We start from the raw sequence: 7,629 nt of genomic DNA, 5'->3' as shown, positions 1-7,629 counted from the left end.
ATATAGACTGACAACAAAGATTTTAATTATAAAATTTAATAACTATAATTACTTTCATTTTATATGATATGCTTAAATTAGAGATAAGGTGACATCTAGTTAACATTCAAATTCTTTTTTTTCCTAACGAAACTAGTAAACATAGACTTATAGTATGTTTGAAAACATATACTTACATTAATTCTTAACCTTGGATTGAAAATAAAAAGACAAGAATTCAAATTGCATATCTAGAATTTCTTCAATATATTAAAAGTGAATTTTTAACTAAGCTTATTAGAATGAATAAAAATACTATTTGTATATTAAAATTAATCATTAAAATTAATTACTTTAAAATATAAATAAACATACTAAAAAATAATTATAATCTGATATAAACTTTAAAATATCATTCAAATTATGCAAGTATTTAACTTAATTCATGCATTTACTAGAATCATAACACTGCCGCAACTAACACAAATACAAATTAATTGATAAACATTCATCTTGTTGTGACATGGATGTCCATTTAATGATATGTGACTTTCTTCATAATATGGGCGGCTCACTATTTTAATAGTAGAAGGCTCAAGTTCTCAAGAAGAATTAACTTAATGAAATTTGAAAAAGTGAACTTTGTATGCATATAAATAGGGAGAGTATGGTCTGAGACAGAATACACAAGATTAGCATAAAACACTTCTCTATATATATGTACCTTACAACATATAAAAGAGTGAATTATTAAGAAACATATGAATTATCTTAGTTATATTGAGATAATAATTTTAGAGAATATTAATACTAAAGTTCTCCATTTACACTTCTCTATTTTATATTTATCTTCTCTTATTTATTTATTTTATAACATATTATTAGCACAAGGCTTTGATCAAAATTTAGGAAGATACAGGTAATAAGTTTACATTATGTCAAAACTCTCTCATCTTGAATTTAATTCTTTTAATATATCCAGAGAGGCAGAGACAACTACTTATTATGGATGTTAGATGTCGAAATCTACATTGATTCAATGGATCTTGGAGATACCATTAAGGCTGATAATAAAACATCCCAGAAGGATAAAGTTAAAACTATTATCTTCCTTCGTCGTCATCTTGTCGAAGGACTGAAAAATGAGTATCTCACATTAAAAAATCGTTCAGATCTTTAGAAGAACCTTGAAAAAAAGTATAACCATCAAAAGACAATGATACTTCCTTAAGCTTGATATGAATGGACGCATTTGCGTCTACACGATTTTAAATCTATAAATGAATACAATTCAACAATGTTCTAAATCATCCCACGAATGAAATTATGTGGAAAAAAAACTGATATGATATGTTAGAAAAGAAAAATTATAGAAGAAAAAAATTACCTTTACAAGAAAGAATCTCTAAAAAGATTTTATTAAAAAGAAAAATTATAGAAGAAAAAAATTACCTTTACAAGAAAGAATCTCGATACTTGATTATTGTATATATGCATCTCATATGTAAATGTATTTCATCTACACTTTCAGAAGCATGGTGACTTATTTTTGTTTAATAGTATACGGAGTTAAGCTTCAAAATAGTTTCTGAAGTTGCATCGAGCCTCAAAGTAATCCCTAAAGTTAATAATTATCTAAATTCATCCTCGAAGTTGCACTCCGAGACTCATAGTAGTCCTTGAGGCATTTTTCGTTTATCAGAATCTTAAAACGACATTGTTTAGAGAGGGAAAAAAAAAAGAAAAAAGAAAAAAAAAGCAGCGTTCACCAAAACATTGGAAACGACGTAGTTTTGTGTCTATTAAAAAAAAAAAACAAACTAAAGCCTAAAGCCCCACCCTTCCCTGAGCCTTCCCTTTCCCTTCCCCAACCCTTTCCATTTCCCTTTCCCAACCTGCCCTTTTCCTTCCCCTTCTCTCACTCACAACTGTAGAGGCAAGTTTTCCTCAACCTTCTCTGTCGCCGGCCTCAATTTCAGTGCCGCACCGGTCTCCCCTCCCCAACCTAGTCTTTCACACTCCCAATCTGCTTCTCCCCACCACCACGAGATCGAGGTGCTCTCCGACCTTGCCGTCCAGATTTCGCACTTTCTCACTATTTTCAGGTGTTCCGTCAACCGCCCCCACTCCTCCGTCGCCCTCGTCATTGCTCTCGAGCCCGCCGCACTCGCCGACGACTCCAAGGCCCACCAACAGCTCCATAACGAGGCAGGCGCTCCAGGCCACAAATAGAATATCTCTCACGGCCAGCTCCAGGCGCTTTCCACTGTCCCGGCTGACAGCCCCTCCCTACTTGTCACCGTCTGCTCTCTATTCTCCTCTCTGTCTTCCTCTACATCCTTCTTCTCTTCTCAGCAGCCAAGGTGAGTTTTTTTCTTTTTTTTTTTAGTTATTTAATCATTATTGTTTAATATTTTAGATGATTATTGTTACTGATGATTGTGTTTTAATGTAGTTGTCATGGTTGATTTTTTTGTTTTTGATTCTGTAATTATTGCTGTTTTTTTTTTGTGATTGTTGCTATTTAGGTTAATTGATCTTTTCTGATTGTTGCTATTTTTTTATGATTTTTTGTAATTGTTAGTTTTCTTAACTCTGTGATTTTTGCTGGTTCTGATGATGTCGTTGTTGTTGCTACTATGAAATTGAAGAAGAATAAGCACAACAGTGTGAAGAAGAGAATTGGTGAAGATAATTGGGGATTAGTTTTTTTTTTATAAATATAAAACGACTCGTATTTGGGATTAGGTTTTTTTTTTAATAAATACAAAACAATGTCGTTTCAGTCCAGCTCAGTTTTCTGGTAGCAAGGATGGACGAAAATTATTTCAAGGACTATTACGAGTCCTGATGCAATTTTAGGGACGAATTTGAGAAATTGTTAATTTTAGGGATTACTTTGAAACTCGAGTGCAACTTTAGAGACTACTTTAAAACTTAACTCTAATATACGTTAATCCATTAACTAAAAATTTACATGTAAAATCCAACTTTTTAAACAATATAATCAAATTTCATAAGAAATATCATTAATTCACATTTACAATCAAAATAAAATAAAATATAAATAATATTAGTGGCTGATATTTTGTATTAATATAAATTTTGATATTATGTTATAACCATGTTTAATTATTATGTCGTTAAATATTTAATTATTCTGTTGTGAAAAGTTTTGACTACATGACCATGCTACCAAAAAATATAAAAAATATTATGGGCACAATAAAATTTATACGTATACTTCAACCATTACTGCACGTTTTCACTGCAACCTTCTTCTTCTTCTTCTTGCGCACGTTCTTCTTCCTCTTCCTCTTCTTCTTCTTTTCTTTCGTTTCTTGCCTTCTCTTTCTCCTTCTTCAACCATTACTGCACATTTTCACTGCACATTCTTCTTCTTTTTGCTGCACGTTCTTCTTCCTCTTCCTCTTCTTCTTCTTTTCTTTCGTTTCTTGCCTTCTCTTTTTCCTTCTTCATTTACGTGCTTTTCTCTCTGTTTTCTTTCTTCGTTATTCTCGATTTCTATTGTTTTTTGACATCAAACTCTGAAATCGTTTTTGAAGAAGAAGCAGCAGAAGATGAGGAGGAGAAAGAGAAAGAATTCTGAATTATGCATAAGGTGTACTTCAACGAATTTTGGGTGTATTTCTTAAATCCTTTGGGTGTAGTTTTTGTAATCCTTTGGGTGTATTTCTGTAATCCTTTGGGTGTATTTCTATAATTGTTTGGGTGAATTCCTGTAACCGTTTGGGTGTATTTTTGTAATCCTTTGGGTATATTTCTGTAATCGTTTGGGTGTATTTCTGAAGTTCCATTATCTTCAAAGTTGGCAAGAAACTTGTTTTCATGGAGGAAGAAGAAGAAGAGTCGTTTATAATGCATGGTGAGTAGCGCGCTTTGGAAACATGCGTTTATTTACTCTTGAATGTGGGAGTGTAATGCGTGTTTTTTGTTGGGCTTGTGCCAACTTATAAAACTTGTAAGCCAAAAAGACTTGTATGTGTAGCAGGCCTCTTATTTCAAATACAAATAATAGATGAATTAATTTCGGCTAATTACCATGATAATAATAATGCAAGTGTAATAATAAAGAATTAAAATCAACATTAATATTTACAATACAATATTGTCTTATAATTTGATTTATAATTTGATCCCATACAGGTTATTAAACTTTGAAATGTTTGGCTTGCTCAAATAGGCAGATATCATCAACACAACACAGTCAAGGCTATTAGTCAATAGTCAACACTAACTTCTCCCCTTGTTTTTGTTTCAATAAGCCTAAATTTCATTTTCACCCAACAGAGGGTAGTGGAGTGAAATTATTCAACAAAAGAAAATAGTTCAACAGGTATGAATGTTTTTGACATTTTGATTTTAAATGCACTTCGTCTTCGTGGCTGAAAAAGAAATTCCTTTGGCCTTGGGTTCCAATTTTGTAGGTTGTTCGATCAATTAGGGTTTAATCTCTTACGATTATTTGATCCAATTTCAGCATTGAATATGGCCGTCTCGAAATCCGGTGCCGGAGAATTCTTTCCAGACAAGAAGCACGTCAGAAACTCTTTAGTCACCGTTGGTAAGTATTTTTTTTTTTTTTAAATTTCCTATTTTGCATTGTATATAATCTAGGTTGGGTTTCACGCGTTCAACTTTATTCTTCACATTTTTCGTGCATCTGATCCTTCTTCTAATTTATTTATGTATTTGATTCTTTATTCGTTAAATGCATTGGTGTGAAAGAGTTATTTGATGTATTTGGGGATAAGGAATTGCTATGAACTATGTTGGATATGAATTAGGATCGACCTAATCACCTAGATACTTTGGAAAATAAATTCAAGGGGTTTTTTTCATTTGCCGTTTCAACGAATTAAGATATTGACTATGAAAAATGTCTAATTAGTAGAAGGTTCTAATATTTGGAGATATTCCTGATGAATATTTTTGTTTGAAGATGTATAGGATTATCATGCGTCACTCTCCAGCATGCCATAATTGAGAAACTAAGATTTTACCCATTTTTATATTTAGAATATTGATGCTCAATTTCTCATGATTGTCACTATTCTTTTGATTCTTAATCTGCTTATCTGCCACGAATTATTGTATGGCAATTTCTTTTAAAAGTATGAGGCATGAGTGCAAGTTTATTTGAGTATTATGCATGAAACCTGGCCTGAATTTACCAACTTTGAGTTTGATTAAAACTAATCAAGTTACTTAGTTGCCGTTGCTGACCATCAGGGACAAATGGATTTAGATGATAATAGTAAAAGTTGGACATTAGGGTTTTCACTCCGAAGGGTAAAGAAACTTGTGCCTTTTTGTCAAGATTGAAATTGAGATGGACAATAGGGGCTTTAACTTTAACTTTCTAATGATTATGCAAATATAAAAGCATAGGTGTCTATATCTACATTTATAAAAGAAAGAAGAAAAAAAGGATTTCATAATTCATAATCAGATTGGTTTTTTATACATGCAATGGAGTAGGAATTGTCAATTTTGGAAGATCAAATTTAGTTAACATAGTGATTCTAATTGCTTGATCCTAATGTGTGTGTTTTTCCTTCATTGTTGCTGATTGGAATTTGGAGAAGGTTCTTTGTGCTTCTTGTGTCTTACCATTGAACTTCTGTTGCTGTCCTTCAAATTTGATAAAATCTAGTTTGTTAATTTTAGGTGCTTTTATTACCACTGGTGTGCTAACGGCTAGATTGATTAGTTTTAGACGAGGTAACTCTCATTTAGGGCAGAAACTAATGAGGGCTTGTGTGGTGGTCCAAGGCGCTACGGTGGCTCTTGTGGTTGGCACTGCCTATTATTATGGAACCCAATTTTGTCAAGTTGGATCAGTTTGAATTTAAGTTAAAAAAATATTAAGCCTAATTCAAACCAAATCAAATACATACATTTTAATTGGCTTGAGTATATTTTTCGTTTAAATTCAATCCCACTCGATCCTATAACACTTCTAATAAATGATGAGCACATTGTGGTTGCTTAGAATTAATATGTCATTGATACGAGTCCAAGTACCAATCCTGGCCCAATGGAGGAGACTATGGATGATGAAGGAGTGTTTGGGTTGAGTAATTCAGGTCTCCAGTAGAAGAACAAAAGGGAAGTAGAAGAACAAAAGGGAAATGAGGCAGTCAGATTGGATGAAGGACTATGAAGCATGAAGGAGCGTAAATTCGTCGGTAATAATTTAACCTGACGAATTCGACGCCTTTCCCGCTGGTAAATCCACCGCTACTCTGCGACACTAAATCCGACAGTATTCAGCGTTTTTCTTGTAGTGGATGTTGCTGCTGATCTTGCTGAAACGATGGAACCACTCGCGATTACTCCTCACAAACGACCTAAAAGGAGCAATCTGACTTGCCTGATCCAGAACGAAAGGGAGGTGCTGAGATTTTGGCGGAGAGACACAGAGGATGGCAAGGAGAGGTAGCTGGAAGAGACGTCACCAGAGGAAATCGTTGCTGGAGAAGATGTCACCAGAGAAGATCGTCGGTTGGAGGAGATCGTTGAAAAACGCAAGAGGATCGAAGATCGAAAATCGTCATACACGTGTTTCAACTTTCAACTAAAGTGTTTTTGAAATTAGGGTTTGTCAATTTGGGGTTTTTATATACAAGTGAACCGTCGTAATAACCAAAATCGCCACCAAATATTACGGCAGCAACCAAAAACGTCGTAATATCCAAATGTTACGGCAGTTCTTTAAAATTGCAGTAACATAAATGCCATTTTAAACTGTTTTTATTTTTTATTTTTTTTGTAGTGGATGCGTGAAGGGAGCCGGAATAATACTTGAGACAATAACAAAAGTTAATTATGTAATCACCTAGTGAAGAGATTTATATATAATAGAGAAAGGAGTCCCAAAAGATATGTAAAAAATATCATATATCCTTAAAGAGTCTTTCTTACTCAAAAAAAGATAGTCTTATTTTTTATTGTCCATATAATTCACACATATTTCTATTAAATTCTTTTATTTGGCGTTGTTGTTTATTACTGTAATTTTCTGTATTAATTATTGTTTCTAGAACTATTTTTTTCGTTACATTGTAAAAGAGTACCAAGTAGATTATCAAACATGGTAGTAGTGATTAGTCTCTTGGATGTATGACTTAAGTCCTAAAAAATCAAAATGTGATATCAAATAAAGTATGTGAACGATGTATAATTTGGTAACCTCGGGTAACAGACAAAGCATAAAATCATCTCTATTAAAGTTAAAAAAATAATAAATTTGTCTTACACTATTTGAAAAATGTGACAAATGAATTATTTGTATAATTTATAAAGTCCGTATACACGAGAAAATTAATGGTGAAATTACAAATTGAGAAAATACTCTGGTCCTGAAGTTACACTCGAGTCTCAATTTAGTCCTTGAAGTTTCAATTACTTTAATTTAGTCTCTGAACTTTTCAAATTTTAATCACGTTAGTTCTTACAGTGGTTTTCGTCACAGGGTCAATTGAAAAATTTGGAGACTAAATTGAGGTAATTAAAACTTCAAGGACTAAATTGAGTTTCGAGTGTAACTTCAAAGACCAAATTAAGTATTATCTCCATCAATTTGTCTAAAAAATAATTTATTTATTATGAAATAAATCTATTTAT

General features: G+C 32.6%; 1 long non-coding RNA gene across 2 annotated transcripts; it reads left to right on the top strand.

Annotated features, from left to right (window-relative positions):
- Positions 4,177-6,697, top strand: LOC107618875. 2 transcript variants are annotated; one of them, XR_001615404.2, is made up of 3 exons: positions 4,177-4,336; positions 4,481-4,564; positions 5,671-6,697. It is a non-coding gene; the product is annotated as an uncharacterized LOC107618875 (long non-coding RNA). The 2 variants fall into 2 exon arrangements; XR_001615406.2 differs by having other exon boundaries at positions 4,428-4,564.

Source organism: Arachis ipaensis, chromosome B01 (assembly GCF_000816755.2).
Source record: "Arachis ipaensis cultivar K30076 chromosome B01, Araip1.1, whole genome shotgun sequence".
In the NCBI taxonomy this organism is placed as follows: Eukaryota; Viridiplantae; Streptophyta; class Magnoliopsida; order Fabales; family Fabaceae; genus Arachis; species Arachis ipaensis.
The sequence above is the reverse complement of the archived record's forward strand: the minus strand, read 5'-3'. Positions and strand labels throughout refer to the sequence as shown.